Source organism: Anopheles funestus, chromosome X (genome assembly GCF_943734845.2).
Source record: "Anopheles funestus chromosome X, idAnoFuneDA-416_04, whole genome shotgun sequence".
NCBI lineage: Eukaryota > Metazoa > Arthropoda > Insecta > Diptera > Culicidae > Anopheles > Anopheles funestus.
The window spans coordinates 18,975,974-19,002,271 of record NC_064597.1 but is presented as its reverse complement, the minus strand read 5'-3'; the positions used below and the strand labels follow the sequence as shown (position 1 = coordinate 19,002,271).

The window sequence follows — 26,298 nt, the reverse complement described above, 5'->3', positions numbered from 1 at the left end:
TAGTACAACCAGCGATGAAAATTGATATTCCCAATAGCATTTGCTTCGGAAGACAATAATGTTTGTGACTTTTGGGCTCCTTCACTTTTACACAGCGACATTCTTCTTTCACTGACATACTTCAATACGCTTTGGTATATTAAAAACACTATACTCGATCGAAATGAACAAGTATCACTAGAGCATACGCTAACAAAACAAGCCTACGCTGGAAACAATTTGTACACGTGAAAAACAAATCTTCACTGTTTATCAATTCTTGTGTGATGTTAAACTAACCATTCTTTGTATGGAATAACATCCTAGAGCAAGGAACATCACTTTACTCACAAAAAAATCACTTGCAAAATTTGCTATCTACAAAGGAAGGGCGCCGCTTTCCACACATTAGCGAAAGATTTTTTTTCATAATTCAAATATATTGCTGTTCGATCACATTGCGGTCTCAAAAGTCCAAGTGATAAGATGTGTTTTGTTTACTATGCAGCCATGTCCTCATACGACCGAACTGAATAGAAAACCCTGTAATGACCAACTCCATGCAAATACTTCTTCTTTTGCTTGGCCTGCTCGGGGTCGAGCACGTCGCGAAGACATGGACAGAGTGCCAATCCGTTTCCAGGAAACTCGATCCTGAAGTAAATATTTGGCTACTTACTTACTTATACTTATCTATCCACCCCCTGTATCTAATAACCTACCTGTCGAAAGATGTGAAAACTTTTAAGGAAGCTTAACACGAACCAAAACATTAGTTGCCTTTATTCTATCGTTTCCAATAGGTATACCAACATTGGTTTTGTTTGTTTAAACTTTCAACCTTCCATCCTGTAGTTGTCTGTTGATTTAAATTCACCACGGTTCTCATTTATGCCGATGGCCTACTGTCCTATCGAGATATACATATATAAATATAAATCGGTCGATCGGTTGGTATGGATCATTTTTTTTTTGTTGACGAAGAGCCGAATCTTCTAATGACGCACGATAAATGTGGTACAATCGATGAATTTCTCATTAAACCCTTCCTCTAGTTCCCCGGCTCCTGGCTGGCAAACCATCGTTATCGCAGTGAGCGCATAAAAATAATAGTTCAGAACATGTAAAAAAGAAGCAAAAATGGAAAAGAAAATATGTAGTGGGGTGTTAGATGGTACTATTACTTCATAATTTATTCCGTAAGTTGCTCGCCACGCGGCTTAACAAAGTAGTTGCTTGACCTACATTTACAAATTTGACATTTACATTTACAAAACTTTGACGCGATATCAACGACTTTGAAGAAACGAGCTGAGCCAAGCCACAAATGAGGGATGGATACCCAAACATAGCATTTTTTTAAGAAGGATAGAATGGGAAACGCGGACGAAGGCAGATTTAAAGTCAGTGTAGACAACATCGACTAGAGATGCCGTCTCAAGCTGGGAAGATACGAAAGAGGTAAAACACATGAGATTGGATATAGTAGAACCTCTAGGAACAAAACCATGTTGTTGGGTAATAATAAAAGGACGAGAGAAATTTAACAGATACGAGTGAACAATTGACTCAAACACTTTGGATATAGCGCACAAAATTGAGATACCACGGTAGTTGGTAATACAAGAGGGATTACATTTTTTGCGGATAGGCACAAGCCAAGCTTGTTTCCATAAGGAGGGAAAGACGTCGAACGCAAAGATGCATGAAACAATTTGGTAAGTAAAGGAGTAAACAAATAACGAAAGTTCTTAAGAACTGATGTCGGGATTCTATCCGGTCCCGGATTGTAGGAGCATTTCAGCGCACTCAGGACGTTGAGGACTACGTCTTCGTTGATTACTAGTGGAGGCCCGGTAATCCAACCAGTATGTGAAGTATGAGAGTGACCGAACGATGAGGTAGGTAATCCATTAGAATGTGAGGAGAAATTACTAGAGAAATGCTCAGCGAGAAGAGAACAAATGTCGTCAGGGGAATCAACAGTAGTGGAACCAAGGGACGTTATAGTTGGAAAAGCTGATGATTTTCTGCTATTATTCACTTGTGACCAGAAACTTTTAGGATTGTAGTGGAGCCGGGATTGCAGTCTGCCCAAGTAGATCGAATATTGTGCACGATTAAATATACGAAAAGCGGTCGACGCATATTTAAAAACTCTGTGGTGGTAAACCGAACGAGTACGACGAAAATTACGAAGTGCTCGCAATCTGTCTCTACGGAGGGAGCGAAGTGTTGGACTGGGCCAGAGAGGAGTGGGAGGTGGTTTGGAAAGGGGACAACATAGAGGAAAAGCTGACTTAACTAATGAGGTAAACTTGTTAATAACTTCATCAACAGGGAGGTTAGAATCTAAGAATGACCAATCTATGTTAGATATAATAAGCCTAAATGTGTCACAGGGTGGCCACTCAACCGGGAAATCGGGAATTAGCCGGGATTTTTTTAAACCGGGAAAAACCGGGAAATAACCGGGAATTTATCCGGAAAACCGGGAAAGTTTTATTTTTTGCAATACCGTATTTATCATCAAAGTGTGCAATTTGAAGTGTTTTTTTTTTATTCAAATAAAACGGCCTGGACGTTTTGCTGAAGAGTATGTTCAATCACCTTGAATTTTTGTGTATTATACGAGTTTGGTGTGTCTACACGTTCTTCCTAGCACACATCTTTTCTTTTTCTGGCTCCTTACGTTGGGTACTACGAATGATGTGTACACGTCGAGCTGTCTGCGCTTCGTTAGATGAGTGCAATTTAGAATAGTTCATCAAAAGATACCAAGAGAAAACATTTCACGACGCTTGTGAAATAGCTGTGACCATTATGTAGGCGCTGTTGTTGTGACCCATAGCCATGCCCCAGTGATCTGACATTTTATGTTTTGTTGATATTGTTTATTATTATCGTTATATCTTGTCTACCACTTTGGGTTCTCTCTTCACAAAGTTAAACTCTGCATATTTTTGATTAAAACTGCGTATTATTGTCGGTCGCAATCATTTTATCAACTGCTAGCAGAACAAAATCATCCGTTTTCATATGTCAATAGTTTATGTAATAATTAAGTCACATCCGCATGGGGCGGCCCGATGGTGCATGTGAAAAACGGCGCCCGTCCACACGGCAGGGACCGGGTTCAAATCCCATCCGGACCGTCTCCCCGTAGCATGGACTGACTATCCTGCTACGTGGTAAAATAAGTCTTGATACGACCAGGCCGTTCTAACTGAGCAAAAAAAAAAATTAAGTCACATCCGCAATAGTTTTTTTTAGTACATGGATTGATATTTTTTGAGGCGCGTCTACTTTTCCTTTTAATATTTTTGTAATAAATATGATTTTTTCGTTTTCACGGTGATTTTCTAATGTTTCCAATCCTAATCCATGTCAGCAACTTTATGGCATACCTAGACATGTATCTTTGGATTTTTTCGATTCTTTTGATGCATCGTTCGGTACATGGGCACCCCATAATAGATCCAAACTGAAAGATTGGACGGACTAGACTAACAAACAGAGTTTTTTTTTTTTTTTTTTTTTTTTTTTTTTTTTTCAGTTGCTGGTGAGACGTCAACGCGAGTGGTTGTCTTTCCGCCCTAAAGTGTGACACTCAGTTTTGGATTTCGGTGTTTCTGTGTGAGGACGTTAGTTCAAGTGTGTTTGTGCGATCGGGATCGAACTGTTTTGTGGTGCAGACACCAACACTAAAGAGAACACAAGAAACGTATAGAGTAGTGCACAGCCTGTTTTAACAGGAACTAAAAAATGCAGGGGGCACCAGCAAATGCTGGTTTCCCCCCGCTCGGCGGGAGGGAGAAAAGAGATAGGACTCTTCCATCATATATGGATAAAAACAATGAGTACGGGGAAAAGAGATATCTGATCCTACGGTCCTTGGAGGGCAAACCGCTACCCAAAAATCCGTGGATCTACAGTGAGACAATCAAGAGGGCAAACGGAAAAGTGGAAAGCGGGCATGCGGTTGATCTTCACAACTACATTCTAGAAACGCGATCCGAAAAATCATTCTCTGAGCTACAGAAAGTGAATACGCTTGTGACCGGTGAAAAGATAATCATTGAACCCCACCCGAGCTTCAACTCTGTTAAATTTGTCTTCACATGCAGTTCAATCTCAGAAATGTCCACTGAGGAAATAAAAAAATATCTGGAAGGAGATAATGTAACAGACGTTTACCGGTTCAAGAAGCAATCAAATGGACAACAAATACAAACAAACTCGTACGTAGTTACGATGCAAGCTGTCAGGGTACCGGAATACATCTACATTGGCATGGAACGTGTTAAGACGCGTATCTACTACCCTCGCCCTATGCGTTGCAATAATTGCCTAATGTTCGGTCACACCAAAAAGTTTTGCAAAAAGAATCAGGCTTGCTCGAACTGTGGAGGAGATTTCCATGAAAATTGCTCCAACCCGATCAGTTGCTTAAACTGCAAAAACCCGCACAACGCTTTTGACCTGAAATGTCCGTTCTACCAAAGGGAGACTGATTTGATCAAAATAAAAATAGATCACAACTGTTCTTTCCGCGAAGCACGCACTATTCTGCAATCCCATCAAAAACATAACGTGGAAACAGTAGCTAGCGTTGTTCAACAAAGGCTAAACACAGCTCAGATTCCTGATTCAAAAGACAAGATAATAGAACAACTCTCACAGTCAGTGAACAAATTACAAGCAGAAATAGCATATCTCACACTTACAATCACACAACTAACCGCCAAAAAGAGTGATACAAATATTGAAGTAAACTCCTCGGGCACTGCAATAACTGACACAAGTAACACTATTTCAGACAACACCACCATCACAAATAACAATCTCCCAGACAACACCAATACAACTACAAATCCGAAACATCAACGCTCCTCTAGTGAAGAGACACAAGAAGAATTAACCACTACAAAGAAAACCAAGAAAAAGCAAAAAAACAGTTAGATACCTCACACAATACTCAAATATTCCAATAAGATTGCGACAAAATATGTCTTTTTACCTTTCGTCGTGGATCCAGTAAGGAAAAGCAATGTCAATGACAACGTCAACAACAGAGTTACAAATCCAATGAGAAATTTTATCTTGAATTGGAATATCCGTAGCTTCAACAAAAATATCGACGAACTCAAACTTCTAGTTTTCAAATATCAACCGGAAATTGTTACACTACAAGAATCCTACATCTCTGATAGATTCCTGACGCACTCTCCGCTTAATAATTATACTTGGCTTTCAAAAAAATCCTCGATTACACATCATAGCATCACTATAGGAATTAAAAAAAAATTACCTTTTAAACAGATGCCTATTAATACCGACATCCCCACACTTTGTATACATATAACAACCCCGTTTAATATACACATAGTATGCACATATGTTTCTCCTAATTCTAGTTGCGACATAAGTTCCGAATTTCAGAAAATATTTTTTCAAATACCATCTCCTATTTTAATAATAGGGGACTTTAATGCCCAACATAAAGAGTGGGGAAGTCTCATCACCACTTCACGTGGCATAGATATAGAAAATATTTTAACGCTGAACCAAGCTCTCACATTAACGCATAATTTTCCTACACGTATAGATCCAAGTACTGGAAATAGCTCAACAATAGACCATTGCATTATATCATCCGCAATAGCAGCAAAATTCTCTAGTTTCTCCGTTAAAGATCTGCATGGTAGTGATCACTTTCCAATAATAGTCCAAATAAATGAAATCCCAATCAATAATTTACAACTTTCTAACAGACCCAGATGGAAGTATGAGGAAGCAAACTGGGTTGAATACTATAAATTTCTTGAAAATATTCCATGGAATGCTATATCAGTTAACGAAACTAGATTAATTGAGCTGATACATGAAGCAGCTCAAAGTAGCATTCCCAAAACTAATGGTATTCCGCCAAAAAAGTTCGCACCCTGGTGGAACAAAGAAGTTGCTCTAGCAATAAAAAATAGAAGGAAATGTCTCCGTCAACTAACGAAACACCGCAGAACTGGCAACATTGCTTATAATGCAAATGTTTTCTTGGCCAAATTTAAAGAAGCAAACCAAATCGCTAAAAACATGATCAAACAAGCTAAGGAACAAACATGGGAAAAGTTTGTTAATGAAATGAATCCATCTATTTCATCAAAAGAACTGTGGAGAAGAGTTAAACAACTAGGAGGGAAAGGCTCTAAACCAACTATCCCAATTTTAAATCCTCGAAACCCTATAACAAATCCTGTTGAAATAGCCGATGCTTTCGCGACACACTTCAGTTCCATCTCCTCAAACAATAGCTACCCTGATAGTTTCCTAAAATATAAAACTAAATCGGAATCTAAAACACCATCTTTTGTCACACCCTGTAACATAGAATACAACAATCCATTCTCTATTGAAGAACTCCAGTTCGCTCTTAAGAAATGTCGTGGTAAATCAGCTGGACCGGACGGAATCGGTTACCCTTTGCTACAACACTTACCAATATGCGCTTTGAATTACCTTTTAGAAATTTACAATAATATTTGGAAATCCGGAAAAATTCCCAATCATTGGAAAAATAGCTTCACCATCCCAATTCCCAAAAACAACAGAAATCCACACGATGTTGATAGTTTTAGACCGATATCGTTGATAAATTGTATAGCAAAAATCTTAGAGAGGATGGTAAACAGAAGATTATGCCATGAATTAGAGAAAAGAAAACTACTCCACACTAGCCAACATGCCTTTCGTAAAGGTTATGGTTCAGAAACTTATTTTGCAAAACTTGAGGAATTACTGTCAAATGCCAACAAAAAGAACTGGCACTCTAACCTTGCAATTTTGGACCTTGCGAAAGCCTATGATATCACATGGCGCCATGCAATACTGAAACAACTTTACAACTGGGATTTTCGAGGTAATTTACCGGGATTTATTGCCAATTTCTTACTGAACCGTACATTTTCCGTCATTATCGGATCATGTCTATCACAACAGCATACGTTAGAAAACGGAGTTCCACAGGGTGCCATACTATCTCCCACCCTTTTTATAATCAGCATTCAATCATTATTCCAATTCATTCCTTCCAACATTACACCTCTCATATATGCAGATGATATTGTTCTTATATCTTCGGCATCCACAAATTCATTATCCATCAACCAACTACAACTAGGGATAAATAGAATAAAACAGTGGTGCAGCTTAACAGGGTTTCAAGTTTCTCCAGAGAAATGCAAAATCCTTCATATTAATACAGTTAAACAAAAGAACAAATCATTCAAATCCATACCCATTTCCTACAATAACTCAACAATTCCAAAAACCAGACAAGCAAAAATTTTTGGTATCACATTTGATTCTAACCTTTCATTCCATCCTCATTTCAAAAACATAAAAAAAATTACAAAATATAGCATGAATTTATTCAAAATACTAGGAGGTGGTAGTATAAGAGCCTCTCGGTCGATTCTCCTCCGATTATTTAACTGTTGGATGTTACCTAAAATCTTATATGGAACTGAAATTCTTTCACTTGAAAAAGATAGGTTCAATAAACTTCTTGCTCCTGCATATCACACAGCCTTGAGGTACTCCTCAGGAGCATTTATTACGAGTCCCATAAATTCACTGCTATGTGAAAGTGGACAACTTCCTTTCGCCTACCGAATAACCCAACACTTAGTTAATTCAGCACTTCGCTGCATAGAAAAAAATCTCCATTCAGTTCCCCTTGTACAACGGGCTAATACAGATTTCTACAATTTAACAGGCATACCCCTTCCAAGAATCCTTAAACTTCCCAGCACAGTCGGCCGTCCTTGGAATCAACCATTACCAAAAATCGACTGGACTATGCGTAACCTATCACGGCTCAACACAAAACACTTTTTTCAATCATTCTGCGATCACATACATAAACACTATCAAAACCATTATAAAATTTATACAGACGGATCTATCCACAATCAATCAGCTGGTTGCGGAATTCATTCTTTAAAATCAAACTGTGCCATCAAGCTTCCAGATAACACCTCTGTGTTTTCAGCCGAAGCAATTGCTGTGGGTTTAGCTATTGAAGAAGATACAGAAGAAAACACCCCAAACGTAATTTTCTCCGACAGCGCCAGTGTTCTAACAGCGTTAGAATACGGATGTACAAGAGATCCACACATACAAGCAATAGACCTATCCTCTAAACTCAATAATATATCCTTCTGCTGGATTCCTAGTCATGTTGGTATACCTGGTAATGAGGTAGCCGACAGACTAGCAAATGAAGGCCGAAGGTCCAGCAATATAAACCATCACCCGATATCAAAAAAAGATGCTACCAAATCATGCAAACTTCTGTTATCCAAATCATGGCAAAAATCTTGGCAAAACGAATTGGACAATTTGTTAAGAACAAACAAATTATCAATACTTCCCTGGGAAGATCACCCATGTCATAGTAGCCAGAGACTACTAACTAGGTTGCGAATTGGCCACACTAGACTGACCCATAGCTATCGACTAAACAAAGAACCTCCACCGACATGTCCCAATTGTGGTGTACAAATCACAGTTCGACATATCCTAACGGAATGTTTAGCATATAATGCCGAAAGAAAAATATGTGATCTAGATGATAATATTGATACGATACTTTCTTCAGATCTAACCGCTCAGAAAAAAGTATTAAAATTCATCCGCCTAACTGAACTAGACAAAAAAATATAAATAATAACAAATAAGGATACAAAAGGATTTAAATCCGTAAAACATAACAAAAGAGAGGAAAATATTAAATCCTGTGATAAATTCGACTAAAATTAACTTAGTCTACCGTCACTTAGGAAAATGGTCCGAGTTACCGCACAACTCAAGCTGCAGGTACCTGGACGGTAATTCTTGCTTTCCAGGTTTCAGCCCGTTACCTTATTTCATTTTATTTTATTTTTTATACTTTATTGGGTTTTTATTTTATTTTTTATTTTTTTATTTTTTATTCAATCTCTTTAGTTTAGTTATTGTATTTATCTATTTTATTTTATTTTGTTTTTATTGTATTTTTTTTTTTTTCTCGAGAGACGAAAAAAACTACCGAGTTTTAAAGTCTCTATAATATTTCAACAACAACAACAAACAGAGTTTTTATACTGTAGCATCCACGCTACCTTCAACCAAGGAAACAAAACGGATCAGGTTCGTGCATCAAAACGGATCACCTTCGCGCATTTAGCGAGCGCTACCAAATAGTATATAAGCAGAGCAAATTATCAGGTCAAGGACCAGAAGGTTTTGGCAAGCCAGCGAGTGAGGATCTCCGATCCCGATTTCTGTAAAATAAAAAGAAGTTCAACCCCACTTCAATACAATCAGGATCATTTAATTAGCTAGTTATGTTACGAACTAAATCAAAAGTCCTATCGGTCTTACTTATTATGTTTTCATAGTGATTTCGAAAAGTAAGTTTGTCATCTAATACAGTGGTCCTCAACCTATGGTCCGCGGACCACTTGTGGTCCGTGGCTTAAGTAGAAGTGGTCCGTGGAAGAAATTTTCGGTCGTTGGACCAATTTTTTTAACACTTTTTGTTTACCATTTCAAGCGTTTTTACGTGAAGAAATCATTCTACGCTTCTCGATGTATCAGATTGCGATTAATTATAATTTTTACTAATGTTTTATTTCAAAAATTGCCTTAACAACGATATGCATACATTACGAGTCCGTTCATAGGCGGCACATGTGGGCTGCGATATACTTATGTCGAACAAAAGTTGTCCGCGGTACTAAAAAGGTTGGGGAGCACTGATCTAATAGGACGCCAAGATCACAAATCCTATCAGCACCTTGTGTCGCTAGTCCATTTATGTTGTATGAATACTAATGGCCATTTTGCCGCATAGCTCGGTTAATTTAGTCCATAGCTCTGTCCATTTAGCTCAACTTGACAAATAAGCTTCACGTGAAACATCCTTGACTTTTAATTAACAGTTGATGGATGTTAATACGGTTTTTAGGAGCATCATATTAAATTAAATTTATAGATAACCAGCACAATCAAAGCATATTTTTATATCTATTATATTATATTATTATGGATATTGTTGTGTTTAATTGTGAATTAAAAAAGTTTTGACTAATCTTCCTAAAATGGCTGAAACACCAAAACAGGACGGCAGCGGCTTGTACTAACTTGAAACTAGAACAGTCTATTTAAATTTTATTACAATAATGCATCGAAATTGAATCACGTAGTAACAAGTTACAGGCCTCTACAGTTGCAGAGAAATGAGCAATCGAAATCGGTTTGTCTACCCAAGTATCCATTTGCATGAAATTGGGTTAAATGTTGTATGATAAATAACTTCAGCATTAAAGTACCGCGCAATGTTTATTTACAACCGAGAAACTAAGTGTAGTGAACCGCCAAAAACCGGGAAAAACTTGGAAAAAAACCGGGAGAAAACCGGGAGAAAACCGGGAATCCAAAATCCTGATTTGAGTGGCCACCTTGGTGTCACTATCTAACTTACGAAAGTTAAACTTATGAGTAGGAGAATAATTATGAGAAGAGCGATTACATGGAACGTTTATGCTAAATTCTAGTACTGGGTGGTATTTATCTGGATGAAGTAGTGGAGAAGGAAAAGAAAATACTGATGACGTGAAAAACGAACCTGATTCATTGGTAAATACTAAATCTAATTACCTATTGTGAGAGTTTAAGACACCAGATAGTTGAGTGAGGTGGCACTCATTAATTCCGTCTATAAAATATACAGAGGAAGGGTTGGTTAAAATCCCCGCACAAAAGCAAAATATCATTGTCTTTCATGCGCACCTGCACTTCGGCAATCGAACAGAAGAGTGAATCGAAAGTAACTGTGTTGTAACTTAAGTTAGGCGGTAAATAAACCACACCAATGTAAATATATAGACTGGCTGAAAGGATATGAATCCACACTAATTCCAAAGAGTGTTGTGAAATATGTAGTCTACTGGTCCCAAGATGAGATGCGCAGGCAATGAGTACCCCGCCACCTTTCGTTCCGGTGCTGTTGTCGGTTGAACGATCAATGGGCGAAAACTTGAGAGTGATTTAAGCTCGTTTCCCGAACGAACCCGATCGTTACCGAAGCGACCCGATCGTGCGCCTGCATATCATTACAATGATACTTTTCTTTCGAACGTATCGTATAGTCACGTACACAAAATTTTACTCGTATAATATTTTTTTTTTTATTTTATGATATTTTTTTCATAATGTTAACTGTTTCACAACATAATCATAACTGATTCACAACAGTTCATTCACACTTTCACTGTTTTTTACTACCACAAATATGTAAATAATTCACATTTATGACTTAATAGCTTTAAAACACATGCATGATGGAATCATGGCTGTAGATGATCAACCATCATGCACTGCTCACTGGTACACATGCCGCAGACGATGCACCTATTTAATGACGGAAACATCGTCAATGCCTATTTGTTCCTTGACAAATGCCTACACCTCCTGAACTGTCGCCGTTGGTTTGCAGCGGGACAGGTATAGCCAGAATTTTGGCTTTTCCGGGGTAAGCAACAAAGCGGCTTGAGATGGTGTTGCAATAGGGGCCGTGCCCGAAAAAACGGTGAAGGAGTAATAGACGGCGGGTAGCGGTCCACTAGGCGGCGTTTAGCTGGATTGGTGAGATAGGCTTGTGGAGTGTTTGCTGTAGAAGGTGTATGTGAAGTAAGATGCGGTCGAGTATGTGTTGGTTTGCGCTTAACGGTGTTCATCGAGTGTCGTTATGAGAGTGCGCTTCATTGACGCAGAAGCTGCGTCGATGCGTGCCGTAAATTCCGTAGTTAACTGCGCCTTCAGTTCATCGAGTGCTGCAGTTAGTTCCATTATCGCGGCAGGATGTCCGGTGCGTCGATGGACGAAACATTGGGGGCACAACCAAAGGAATTGAGATCCTTCCTTGGTGAGCTCCTTCACCACTGCATTGCTCACGGCCAGGCAAGATCGATGAATCCATTCAGCCTCTGTGATAGTCAGTGTAACGTCGTTAATGTAGAGTGAGAACAGCAAAGGCCCCAGATTTCTGCCCTGGGGAACACCAGAAGCACTTTCGAATTTGCATGAGGACGCGTTGTCAATCTGCACGTGGTAAATACGACCTTTGAGGTAGGAGCTGAACCAATTTACCAGAGGTGCAGAGAATCCGAGTCGGGCAAGCTTAGCAAGCAACAAGCGGTGATTCACGCGATCAAAAGCTGCCTTTAAGTCTGTATATACAGCGTCCATCTGAGCTCCAGAAGAGAATGCTGTATGGCAGTTAGTAACGAATTCAACCAGGTTAGTTGTAACACTGCGATGAGAGAAGAATCCGTATTGGCGCGTTAAGATATAAGGACGGCAGTGATGTATCAGCGAGTTTTGTATCACAATCTTGAAAACCTTGGCACCAGGGGGCAAGGTAGTAATACCGCGGTATTTGCTGCACGGCTCTTATCGCCTTTTTTTGTACACAGGAAACATCACCGAGGTTTGCCAGGCGGTAGGAACTGTACACTGCGCCAAGGAAAGTCGGAAGAGGCGCGCCAAGGGTTCAGCTAAATGCTCGCGGCAGTTGTAGAGAATGGCTGTAGGGATACCATCGGGCCCAGGGTTGTAAGAAATCTTCACTTGCTGCAAAGCACGTAACACAGTGTCTTTAGAGACAATAATGTCCCGTGAATGGATATCGACGACGTCACGAGGTACGATATTCAAAGCTGCGTCTAGTGAGAAGCTTCCAGGATCCACGGTAAAACAATCCTTGAAACGTTCAGCAAATAGATTGCACATGCCTTCCTTGTTACTTGTAGACACATTATTGTGGGTGAGGACAGCGGGAAGTGAGTTATTACCACGTTTAGATTTCCGGAACGATTTTAGAACGTATTTCCAGAATCGTTTAGGGTTTCTGGAGAGCGATGATTGAACCCGATTAAGGAAACGAGAGTGTAGCATCCTGTTGTAGCGCCTGTAGACGTTATGCGCAGCGATGATTCTCAGCCTTGATTGATGGGTGCCTTGTCTGCGGTAGAAACGGTAGCATGACGATTTGTTTCGTTTTAAGCGGTGTAAATGAGCATCAGACCAAGGCGGACTATGGCGCGGTTTAGTTAAAGGGCAACTGGTATATAAATGCCCCAGGAGTGTATTATTGAATAGTTGCAGTGCAGCGTTAATATCTGGATTGCCCTCAAGGAATGACCAGTCGGTAGATTGCAACAAGTCAGTCAGAAGCACGAAGTTAGTTCGACTGTAGTTGAGTGTGCCGGAGACAAAAGGTGTATTAGAATACCGAGACCGCTCTCCAATTCCCGCTCCAGAAATATGCAGTTCTAAAGGTGGGTGATGAACATCAACGGCAACAACGGGAAAGGGTGATATCACCGGTGGGGCACAAGAGCACAGGATCTCATCACACACGAATATTAGATCTAGGATGTTATTCGAGTTATTAGGAATGTGATTGATCTGAGACAATCCGTTACTATAGATGCAGTCCAGCAAAAGGCGACAGGTTTCCGTGACACGTGATTGCTCGAAATCAACTTGGAGCGCTGGAGCATTAGAGCGATCAAAAATCCAAGACAAAAATGAGAAGTTAAGTTCCCGAATAAGAGGCAAGTTTCATTTGAATCGCAGGCAACATCATCTATAGAGGAGCAAAGGGTACGTATAACGGTAGCGTTGTTTGCCTGATCCGGAGGGATGTACACTGCACCAGTGACAAACGTTCGCTTGTCACCGTAAATTTTTACCCAGAGTTGTTCTACAGTATCCGATGTTAGGCATAGTCGTGAGTGTAGTTGAGATGCTACGCCGATGAGAACTTCACCACCCATTGTTTTTTTTACTATTGCTGCTGCTACAGTCAGTTATGTCTAATTTCTATTTTCTTATCTTTTTTCAATACAAGTCTATATTTATAAAATGCAATAAACTGTTGCACCAAACAAATCGAGGTGCGGAAGCCTTCCAAAGTTCGGTCTAAGCTCCCTCTAATTTGTACCACGCTCTCCCGTATTTTCCCGGCGAAAACCGAACTTTAACAACACTTTAGAACAGTGTGACAAATTCACTGACTGTGAATTTTCGAAGTTTTTCTACCGAGCCGAGAAAGCCGTAATACTTGCGCACCGTTCCGTTTGTAACTGTTTATTCTTAAGTCAAGTTCATTTTAGTTCATTTTAGTTCATAGTTCTTATCCTAAAAGTTCACTTACTGCCCTAGATGAATAGTACGATCCATCAGGGGAGGGGAAAACTGAAAAAATCTCGGGAAAACTGTACTAAACTGTTTGTTGAAAATAGATTAGAAGTTTCATGTAAATTCATGGAAGTTAGGCCCACTCCACAAGATCCGCAGACGCGCGGTACCGAGGAAAACACGTATAACTTTCGTTGTTAAAACTTCGGCTCGGTACGAGTCGGCTGTCAAATCTTCTGCGCCTGCTGTTCTCTCAAGATTGATTCTTTAAGCTAAACGTTGTGTTCTTTGCAAAGTGTCAAAGCCGATGAGTTTGTTTCGAGAGATGAATCGCCAAAAAACTTCGGCTGCTCTTCAATGCATGGACAAATTTCATTTGCCTATCCTTCAGCAACCTACGCCTAGGGAATAAGTGCGTTATGCAATCCAGGACGATGGATGACGAATTAAAATTTATAGGGAGTTTAGTTCTAACTTTAAATTCAGCATCGATGCATCAATCAATTATCAATTAGCTGCTGCGAATATGATCAGCTTCACATCCTGCAAACGAAATACTCCGAAAAAACAACCAGCAGATGTTATTGTACGTATCATTTATTGTCATACAATTTATTTATTGTCAGGTAGGTCATACCTGATCAATCTTTGGTACAATAATGCGTTCAATCGATCTTTTGATTCATTTCACGTAGGCTTGGAATTTCCTCCTACGCAGGAACCGACGTGAGAGTCTACGGATTTAATTTTATCCCACTATATCTAATTCACTGTACGATAGTGAGTTTGTTACACAATTCGTAGAGCTCGTCGTTGTAACGGCTCCTCAATTGTACTTTTACACATACGGAGCCAATTGTATTGTATTGCGCACACCATCTAGCTTCAAGCGTCTTCAATTGTTCTATTAAATTCGCAGTGGTAGTGGCAACGGTGGTCAACGTCTCCATATCCTCCTCATTGTAGGCTATGTTTATGTCCTGCCGCTTACGCATCCTTTGCTGCCCCCTAGACATTTCGAGCAGTTTCACACACGGTTTTGTGATCGCACACAAGTTTTTATATACCCTTCTGTGTTACACATATAGCTGCGGGGCCACGACAGTTGAGACTTTCCCTCAAACTTCCTCAGTCACTCAAATCCCTCAAAAAGCGTCTCAAAACCAGTGTTGCCGTGGCCGTTTGAGGTTTTCCTCAAATTCTGTCACACAAACAATCACTCATGCTGCCTCTCTTTTCGTCAGCGACAACAAACAGTGTTTGACAAATGCTACGTATTTCATGTAATTGTAATCTTTGTTCAAAGGTGTTTTTTGATCAATTCAATGGAAAATATGGCCAATAAAAAGTTGTTTTAAGGAAAAGAAAGTATTTAAACATTTAATCAATCAAAAGAACGAGATTCAAGGATAGTCTTTCGCATAAAAAGTTAAGTTTTTAAATTAAAACGTATACATAAATTGTGTCACACACTGTGCAACAAATGAACAATTTACAGTCGCAAAAAACAAAACAAAAATAAACACAAAAATACGGTGTTAAATTATAATTAATGTTAATTTTAGTTCTTCAGTAGGTATATGCATTAACAATGGCACAAGAAAAGTGTACTTTCATTGAAAAAAACTGCAAACAAAAATATGTTTTGTTTACATTCTGAACGGCAGAGGCATCGGAACTGTCAAACCGATTCCTCAAAAAAAGTCTCAAAAAGTTTTTGAGGTTTTTGTTGATCGGCCAGGTTTTCCTCAAAACGCAAATCCCTCAAAATCACTCATGAGTTCCTGAGGTTTTGAGTTCTGAGGGAATCCTCAACTGTCGTGGCCCCGCAGCTTATGACTGTGATCGTCTGTCCTACTCTCGAGACGCATAATCGTCCATTTTCGATCCAACTCGGAAGATATAAACGCTGCTGGCCGTGTATGAACACACTGATTTTACATGTGCGCTTGTGTTGGTGAAAAATTGACAAGTGCTACGAAGCCGGGTAAGCAAAACCAAAACAGAAGCCACCAGAAATTACTAACATTTTAGGGCTAAAGTCTGAAACACGACCCCCCCACTCACGGGCACTCATCTGCGTGTCAATTTTTCGTACAGGGTGGTTCGGAGACTATGCAATGTGGCCTGAATTTGATTTTTTTTACAATTACTATTACATTGTAAGGAGGTTTTCGCTTGTGGCTAGATTTCGTCCATGCACCACTAATCGCTACCATGTCTGTGGCTGGAGCTATTCGCGAAAGCTCCAACGGATCGCCAATCTTTGACCTGTGGTCGATAGATGGCACCAATTGCTACATTTTCTTCTTCGACGGCCATGCCCTCAGGTGTTTGTGTCTCGAAACATAATTAAAAAACACGCAACCGATTTCGAACCACCCTGCACGAAAAAAAGTCACTCAAATGAGTGCCCGTGAGTGGGGGGGGGGGGGGTCGTGTTTCAGACTTTAGCCCATTTTAGATCATTTTAGAAAAAGAATTTTCCCGGACGAAGTTACAACATGGCACCGAGATCATCCCTGTGTCGGATGCGCCGAAGCTATGTTGGCGAACAAGAGCGATGGAAGTTTCCGGATCTCTTCCGGTGCCGGCATCAGCGAACAGGAGCTTTGGTAAGTATTATCGTTTATCTATAATTCGAATAATTTAATGCAAAGTGGAAGTGAAAAAGGTTATCAACCAGTGTTGTAAAAGCGTTGCCAATTCGATTGTCCATTAAATTACGGTTTCCGCGGCATCCTGTCCATTCGGAGCAAAACGCTTAGTGTGGTGTTGTGAGTAGGAAGGAATGTAAGGTTATGTGGAAGATCGCTCGTTTTTTAATCTCGCTACGGGAAGCACAGTTGTTTTTGCAGTGATAACCAGTTTCTATCATTGTGATAGCAATAATCTGTTAAAAACTAAGATCTTCTGTTTCTTCCCACGAAGAAGCTTTAGGTTGGTGCTACGGACGAGAAAGGACAGTATAAAAACAATCGGTTTTAAATCTCAGTCCGAAAATCACAGCGGATGCTGTTTCCTCCCTGGCTCCCTGTGATTTCTAAAAGTGATTTTCGTCACCCTAAGGGAATCACAAAGCATCCGAGATTCGTTTGCTCGCAGTATTTTTCCAGTGTGATAATATTATGTTCACTTCCCGGGTCGTTATCCGGCACTATTTGTGTTTTGAATTTTGGGTTACGTGTCCATTGTGAGCGATCTATGTTCAAACAAATGCTCATTTGAATCGATATCAACCATTCGGTAGATTGCGATCGATGAAACCCACTGCCCACGTATGGTGGGTCGGTTTTTTAAATTCTTATTCCTATTAAATTAAAGAATAGGATTGGTGAGGAACATCCCTTTCATCATGTAAAATGTCCACTCAATTACTAGTTTTACCTCAACTACAAGTACCTAATTTTACCTTATTTATCCACAGATGTGATCTACTAGTGCAATGCTTCGCATGTTGGCCATCGTAACTTCGAATCCCATGAGATTGATGGAGGATTTACCACCCAACTGAACCGAGAGCCTGAACGGAGAACTTTAATGGAGGAAGCAAAAAATGGATTGTTTAAGGAATGAAGTAAGTTATAATTGTTAAGAGCATCTGCGTTTGTTTTTCACCCACTGCACAAACTCATCCCGTACTAATGTATATTATCTAATTTCTCTTCCAGTCAATTCAGTTGCTCAAAGCTATCTACAACGCGGATGTTTGGTCCTGGTTGGTTCGGTTGGCTGAGGTAGGCGTTATCCGGGGGCTGGCTAAGGTTGGAGATATTCTATGGCTGGCTGAGGTTGGTAATTTGGATCAACAATTGTTGCATCATTGCGATTCGATTGTCCACTTTATCGTTCAGCACGTCGTTCTCCATCTTCAGCCGCGTTAATATTTTACGCATTTATGTATCTACATCAAACGAATAAAAAAAATATTTTTTTTAATTACAATTTTAACAATATTTTTGAATGGTCAGGCGAAAGAAACCATGTATTACAACTACATGCATGCCTACCTATCGTATTTCACCAATACATGCATACCGCTGGACTGCCAAAGCTCACCCACGCAACCGCAAAAGCCCGTACCTGAATCCCCTATTTTTGCCCTAATTTCATACAACGAATCCCCTATTTTTTATATGGGCCGACGCAAGATGGCACAAAAATAGGGGGTTGCATGCGATATCTAGCACTTGTTTGCCTAGGGGGTTATTATGCCAACAAACGGCACCACGTGAACACATCTGCCTGCACGAATTTGTTATTCACTATCTATCTAGTGCACTAATTTTGCAGTAGTATTAGCGTTCAGTTGCTCCACATCTAGTTCCGCGTTAATCACGGCCAGTTTTACCGTCGGGCGCCTCATTATTTTTCCTGTAGCCGTGCGTACCGCCGCCTGTCTTACTGTCCCATCGCTTCCTGGAAAGCTTTCCTGGACTATCGCTCGTAACCACTCTGTCCTGGGACCCTCAGTGATAAACACTAAATCGCCTACTTTTAGCTGTTCGCAACGAGCTTACTACTTCGTACGCTTGTTGAGCGTTGTGTCGATACGCTTGAAGAACATATACTGTGTCTTCTTGTCGCTATGTCCCTCGGTATCGGTGCACAGCTTGTGGTACTACAACATCGGACAGTGCTCGCAGGAGAATATATGAGCCGCTGCCTTATCCTTCTGCTTCTGTTCCGAACAGACCGTAAAGGCAAGCGAGATCGCCTGCACAATATCATTTGCAACCTGTTCCGACCGACTGTTGAACACGTACCCGATGTAACCATCGTTGTTCACATCCTGGTAGATAATACCGAAATGATCGGCATTTTTGTATCCATGTACCCAGCTGGCTACATCGCGGAACGCTTTGTGCAGCAGTACCTGTTTGCGGTCTGGGCTGATCAGGCGCAAATTTGTCTGCCCAATCCCAGAACACTATCGTTCGGTTTTGTTCGACCACCGGTATCGATCCAATCGAAGATGAACGATCACGTCGAACGGGTGCATCCTCATCTTGGGCTGTTGGTGACTTTGTTTCTTTACCGGAAATACATTCTCGAGTGGAAGCTGCCACCGATGCTGTCTGGTTCGGTTGTTCCGGCTCTTGCAGCTTCTGTTGCTGCACCTTTTCCTCTACTTTAGGCTGTTCATTACTACTGCTGGATGCATTACCTTCAACCACGGTACCATTCTCAATTTTCTTCGAAGGAATATCGAACGTGCTGACACGACGACCCTGGAAGACTTCGGGTGGATCGTCCGGTGCAGGTGGTGTTGAATCCGCGCCTCTATTGTCGGACTCATTGCGCCGGGTTTCACCTTCCGTGCTGGTAGCCGATTCCTCACCGACCGGTGTGGTTTGCTTGCGTGTGGCTTCCTGCTGCTGGTGTAGCTTCTCCGCATCGTACGCCTTGAACTTGGGCAGCGCATCATCGATGAAGGTGGAGGGAACACGCTTGTGCACTTCCGTAAGCTTCAGATTCGAGGCCGGTGTTGAATGGATGCCCTGGTTGCGGAGTGCCTTCTGGAGATCGTTTGGATTCGCACTGGAGGAGACTATACTTTACGGTATGCTCCCCACTGAGCCACCACCAATTGTGGCCGGATCACGCATTTGCTGCATCAGTTCGGCCATGTTGTTGGGGCCGTAGATAGCCTAATCTAGGGCACTCCTCACTGCTATTGGTTCGTTAGGTTGGCCGTAACGTGTCTCCAACGGCTTTATCAAGTCCACATCTAGAAGTCCGATCAGCAAGGCTGGCTTTGGCTCTTGCAGGTACATTGACGGCAGATCCTGTAGGTGAGCAAAAGAACTTATCAGTGAATGGTAAGAACGTTCATCGTTGATTGGAAGACTTAGCTCCTTAACGGTGTATAATTGTACCCGTGAACGACCGTTTCGTTGTGTAACGCACTACACCTGCAGGGGGTCTGCGTCGTCCTCTTCCCCCCATCTTCTGAGATGGGGTCAACGCACAGTCCACTTTGAAATCTGTTGTCGTTGGAACTCGAGACCGAAATTAAAACATTTCTAATCGCGACCGTGGCTGAAATGCGACCCTTGTTTTGGGAGTATACCGGGTGGTTTGGTTTCATTTTGTTCATTTTAAACAAGGATACGCCTGCTACGGTATCTACAATTAGTCTTGCAATTTCTAATGTTATTTAGATATAATTATTAGCGTTTAAATTAACTGCTAATATTAGTAATCTGAAGGCTGCTGGATTTCTTCTAAAAAAAAAATCTTCTGTGTTTTGGACACAACAAACTCTATTATTGTTTCTGTTCGTGTTTCGGATAATTTTTCTGTTGGATTGACTAGTGAAATTGTTCCGGAATATCTATTGTTTGTTTGTCGATATCCGTCAGTAATAACTGTGACGGATAGTCACATAGTGACTATAGTGTTGTCTGTGGTGATAATTAAAACTTGAGTTTTGATTTGAGTTTCTATTTTGGTTGTAATTGTTTCTTCCAAAGGAGACGACTTGTGTCGAGCTGTGGATTCTCTCACTTTCTAGCTCCTTTCCCGTTACATCTAATATGGAAGAGTACTGCCCTGCTTGTAATATTATTGTTGTTTCTGCATGTTTTACTTTTTCAATTAGCGTTTCAACACCTCGTTTAACTGCGCGACTTTTTCGGGAATGCTTTGTTTGAGATACTTTATTTTTAATTTCGTGCTAAGTGTTTCTACTTCGTTACACATGCGCTTGGTGTCTATATAGCGGATTGATTTTAGTTCTCCTTGTTCCCAGCACAGCAGGGCGATAAACCCGTGTTGAGCTCTCGGACCGGAGTATCAAACTCCGACCGAGGGTGAGAGAAGGTAGAAACTAAACTAATTTATCCGCGGCCAACCGAAATAAAAAGGCTTTTTGTTCCAGTTGTGAGAAAGCTTATCTTTATTTAGGGCTACCTCCCCGTAGCCCCCTTTTAATCGTACATGCTGCTTTAGCGATACATATTTTCCTTGACGGCGATACATAACCGTGTTTTCTTCGTGTTTCTTAACCCATTTTTTAACCCTTTACCCTTTCGCCCTACTTCATATTCATAATATTAATTCTTGTAGCAGTGTAAAATTTATCTAATTTCCTCTAATTTCCTGTAATTATTTCTTCAACTATTTCCCTAATTTGTCTAATAAAATCTTATAATTTTGGGGAAGATTTTTCGCGCCGATCCCCGCATTATCCTTGCATTATCTGTCTGCGCCTGCAGGAGCAAGCGAGACAGACAGAGACGCTTAACTTCCCTCTCACTCATCGCTTCACGGTGAAGCGATGCGAGAGAGGTAAGCTTAGTCTCCTAGCTTATCTTTACGTTGAGAGCGGCTAAGTCCGCTCTCCTGCTACTATTCTCCTAAGCTAGGGACCTTTTTTGAGCGCGGATAGCGGTTCCTAAAAAGGACATAATTTCCGTCAGCGACACTCCTATTAGTTTATCGGGATTTATTCTTTCTTGGCATCGTTTTTTCACATCATTAATGAGGGTTTCGAAATCGGTAATGTTTGAGGCTAGCCCCAATTGTGCCTTTCCTGTCAATCGTGTTTTGACGAACTCTTTTAGTATCTGTTTAGTAACTTTTTAGTAAAGCTTATTTAATAAGTTTACCGATCTCAAAAAAAAAATCCGCCGCCGATACGAGCGTTCGTTGGGGTGAATGGTGTATGTGCTAAACGGCGCCGGTCCACACGACAGGACTGAGGATCAAACCCCATCCGGGCGTTCTCCCCGTAGCATGGAGTGTCTATCCTGCTACATGGTAACATAAGTCGTAATACGGCATGGCCGCTCTAACCAAGCAAACAAAAAATCATTCATTTTCTATTTGGAATTGCAGGTTTCCGCACAGTCAATCTCAAAATTTATTCCTGAGGTTTGCGATTCGTTGGTCCAATTGCTTCGAGATTATATTAAGGCATGATAAAAGGTATCACTTACGTTACTAAACACATTTTAACAAACTTAAGGTACTAAGAAACGGATTGGCGACCAGGGCCATGTCTACGCGACGTGCTCGACCTTGATCAGGCCAGATAAGAAAATGAAGAAAGTACTAAGTATAACGAAAATAACGTTAAAGAAAGGAAAAGGGTAAATTTCATTTTTATATTCCACATTTTATTGATCACAATACTAGAACATAAATAATACAATATTACAATATTACAACAATACAATACAATGCAATCGTCAAAAAACATAAAACGAATTAATCGTTTTCGTCAAGCAAAACATAAAACGAATTAATCGTTATCGTCAAATATACTGGTCACATCCAAACCGGAGCTTTCGCGCAATCGCGCTGCATCCATCCCCGCCAGTAAATTTCGGATAGCTACCGTCGCAATCCGTCGGGTGACCACCTTTCGGTTTCGTTCAACAGATCGCCAACCCGTCGCCCAAATCGATCTCCCTCCGTCTGGCTGGTGAGCCTTTCCGTCGCGGAAGAAACCTTTTCCAACACCTTCAACACTTGCTCGTTGTAGGCGAGCTTAGCTTCTTCACAACGACGTTTTAGGCCACGCGCTTGTTGGCGAGGATGATCAACGTGTGGCGGTGGTGTTGGCAACCGTCTAGGCGAATGTGTCACAGGTTGGAAGTGCGATGTTAGCTCTAGTGGGGGATTCGCATGGGTGCTAGAAGATGGTGACCTTCGTAATTCTTGAGACTAAAATAAAAACAAAAGTGTCGCTAGCATCTTTGTTCAATAAGTAATATGACTTATAAGCCTATCCAAGCTACTGTTGGAGCATCGCATTGCGTTGATGGCGCTGATGGTGGTGGTGTTGTTCCACGAGCAGACGGTTGTGTCTGTACCAGTTGCAGCTAGAACAAACGATGCTCCCCCTAGGCAAACAAGTGCTTGAAATCGTATGCAATTCCCTCATTTTTGTGCCATCTTGCGTCGGCCCATATAAAAAATAGGGGATTCGTTGTATGAAATTAGGGCAAAATGAGGGGATTCAGGTACGGGCTTTTGCGGTTGTGTGGGTGAGCTTTGACAGTGCAGCGGTATGCATGTATTGGTGAGATACGGTAGGTAGGTATGCATGTAGTGGTAATAAATGGTTTCTTTCACCTGGCCTTTCAAAAATATTGTTAAAATCGTAATTAGAAATAAATGAATTTTTTTATTCGTTTGATATAAATAAGTGCGTAAAATAATGACGCGGCTAAAGATGCAGAACAACGTGCTGTACAATAAGGTGGACAAGCGAACCAATAGTGCAACAATTGTTGATCCAAATCGTCAACCTCAACCAGCCACCGGATAACGCCAACCTCGGCCAGCCACAGGATTACGCCAACCTCAGCCAAAGAAACCAACCAGGCCCAAACTTCCGCGTTGTAGAAAACTTTGTGCAACTGAATTGCCTGGAAGAGAAATCGGATAATATACATTAGTACGGGATGAGTTTGTGCCGTGCGTGATAACAAAATGCAGATGGTGATAACAAACAACGCGCGTGTGATACGCTTAATAATTATAACTTACTTCATTCCCGAAACAATCCATTTGTTGAATCCTTCCCTTGTTGAAAGTTCACCGTTCAGGCTCTCGGTTCAGTTGGGTAGTAAATCCTTTATAAATCTCATGGGATTCGAAGCTACGATGGCCAACATGCGAACCATTGCACTAGTAGATCACATCTGTGGATAAAGAAGATAGAAATTGGTACTTGTAGTTGAGGTAGAATTAGTTACTGGATGGACATTTTATATGATTAAAGGGATGTTCCCCACCAATCCTAATCTATTTTTAACGGATACAAGTATCTTAAAAAATCGACCCACCATACGTGGGCAGTGGGTTTCATCGATCGCAATCTACCGAATTCATAACACCCGGGATGTGAACATAATATTATAATTCCGGAAACATACTGCCAGTAAACGATTCTCGGATGGTTTGTGATTGCCTTATGGCAACGGAAAATCACTTTCAAATGATAACGGAAATCACAATAATTACAATAAAAAAGTGTCTTCGCTTCTTGCTATTGAAAGGCCAGGGAGTACACAGCATCTGATTCACAGATTTAAAACCGATTATCCTTTCACATCCGTAACACCAAACTAAAGCTTCTTCCTGGCACTGTACAAAAACTCTACTGCTTATCATTCCAAAACCGAAGCGATATTGAAAAACGAGCGATCTTCCACATAACCTTACATTCCTACTCACAACACAACACTAAGCGTTTTGCTCCGAATGGTTAGGATGCGGCGGAAACCGTAATTTAATGAACAATCTATCTGGCAACGCTATCAAAACACTGGTTGATAACCTTATCCACTTTCACTTTGTCTTAAATTATACTAATTATGGATAAACGATTGTACTTACCAAAGCTCCTGTTCGCTGATGCCGGCACCGAAACAGATCCGGAAACTTCCTTCGCTCAAGCTCGCCCTGATAGCTTCTGCGCTTCCGACACAGGGATGATCACGGTGCCATGTTGAACAATCGTCCGGGAAAATTCTTTTTCTAAAAAGATGCAAAATGTTAGTTATTTCTGGTGGATTTTGTATTGGTTTTGCTTACCCGACTTCGTAGCACTTGTCAATTTTTCACCAACACAAGCGCACATGTAAAATCAGTGTGTTCATACACGGTCAGCAGCGTTTATATCTTCCGAGTTGGATCGAAAATGGACGATTATGCGTCTCGAGAGTAGGACAGACGATCACAGTCATAGGAGTAACAGAGAAGGGTATATAAAAACTTGTGTGCGATCACAAAACCGTGTGTGAAACTGCTCGAAATGTCTAGTGGGCTATTAACAAACTATGAAGCAAATTATGTATCTTTCTTATTCGCATAACTTCTTTTCATTATTTTTCGCAGTTCTCATCATCGACAGAGGATTGGTTAGAAGTTTCGGAACAATTCCGTACAAAATGGATTTTTTCGCTTGCTATTGGCGCTATAGACGGCAAACATGTGGAATTAAAAGCTCCATGCAACAGCGGCACGGAATACTTGAACTACAAAGAATTTCGGCATAAATTTCGGCATATATTTCGTGTATCGAAATTTATGCCGAAATTTGTTCCAAAAATCAATCGATTTCGGGTAAACAGCAGGAGGACTGCATGATTTTTGCTGGATTTTACATTTGAGTATTTGAGGGCAAAAAGCTCAATTTCAAATTCGAAAGCTTAAGCTTAAGCTTATCAAAAAGCCGTTGCCACACTTTCTTTCTGTGTGTGGCGATCGCGATCGTCTTTTTTTTCTCTTGCTTGCTCCTGCTTATTCTAGTATTTGTTCGATTCGCAAGTTCTGTTCTGCGCTGGCGTGTCTTGCATCGCGTTCGTTTGTTCGTTCTGCCTATGGTTTGTCGGTAATTTCGTTTTGACTAGTTGTTACGGCACATCCGTTATCTTGTCTTTATTTCTTTGGTCTCTGAAACTCTGAACAATTTTTACAATTTTAATGTAGTTCGTGGTCCTACTACGCAAGAAAGGGAGCGTCGTCCCTTCCGGCTCGCTTTATATATCCCTATTTCGGGTCTGTCAGGTTGGCAGCCCGTGGCTTGCGCGGAACCCTTTAACAGTCCTGTTTTTGTCCTGTCACCACGCAATTTAAGCACGGTTCCAACACCAGTGGTATAGGATCTAGACCGTACTATTATTTCATGGTTACGGTATCCTCGCGCGATGTGCGCAAGGGTAAGTATGATAGTCATTATACTGGAGTGATATCGCCAGCTCGCCCGTGTGTGTTTTTTGCAAAGATAGTAAGTGTAGGAAATATCGGGAAAAGATCCCAGACTTACATTTGGAGGCAATTTTATTTTTGTTATTTTGTTATTTGTTTATTTGAATTGTCCGCCCTAAAGGTTTAACAAAAAATTGACTTAAAAACTAAACTTAAACTTAAAGCATAATTATAGCTAACTATAGTGGGGAAGTGGAGAAGACGGAGGATAGGAAGGTTGTGATGTGCGGGAACGGAAAGAGGCCAAGGAGGAGTTGAAATCGAACAGATGGTACAGGATGTTGAAGTGCCGAAGAGAGACAAGAAACGGATCATTTGAGCCATACGTAGTACGTCTGGAAGAGT

The 26,298-nt window shown here is 40.8% G+C and overlaps 1 long non-coding RNA gene across 1 annotated transcript; it reads right to left on the bottom strand.

Moving 5' to 3' along the window:
• Positions 1-23,457: 23,457 nt before the first annotated feature.
• Positions 23,458-25,004, bottom strand: LOC125769717 (uncharacterized). Its single transcript, XR_007419088.1, has 3 exons — positions 24,580-25,004; positions 23,728-23,882; positions 23,458-23,606 (listed from the first exon to the last, which is right to left on the bottom strand). It is a non-coding gene; the product is annotated as an uncharacterized LOC125769717 (long non-coding RNA).
• Between the last annotated feature and the right edge of the window lie 1,294 nt (positions 25,005-26,298).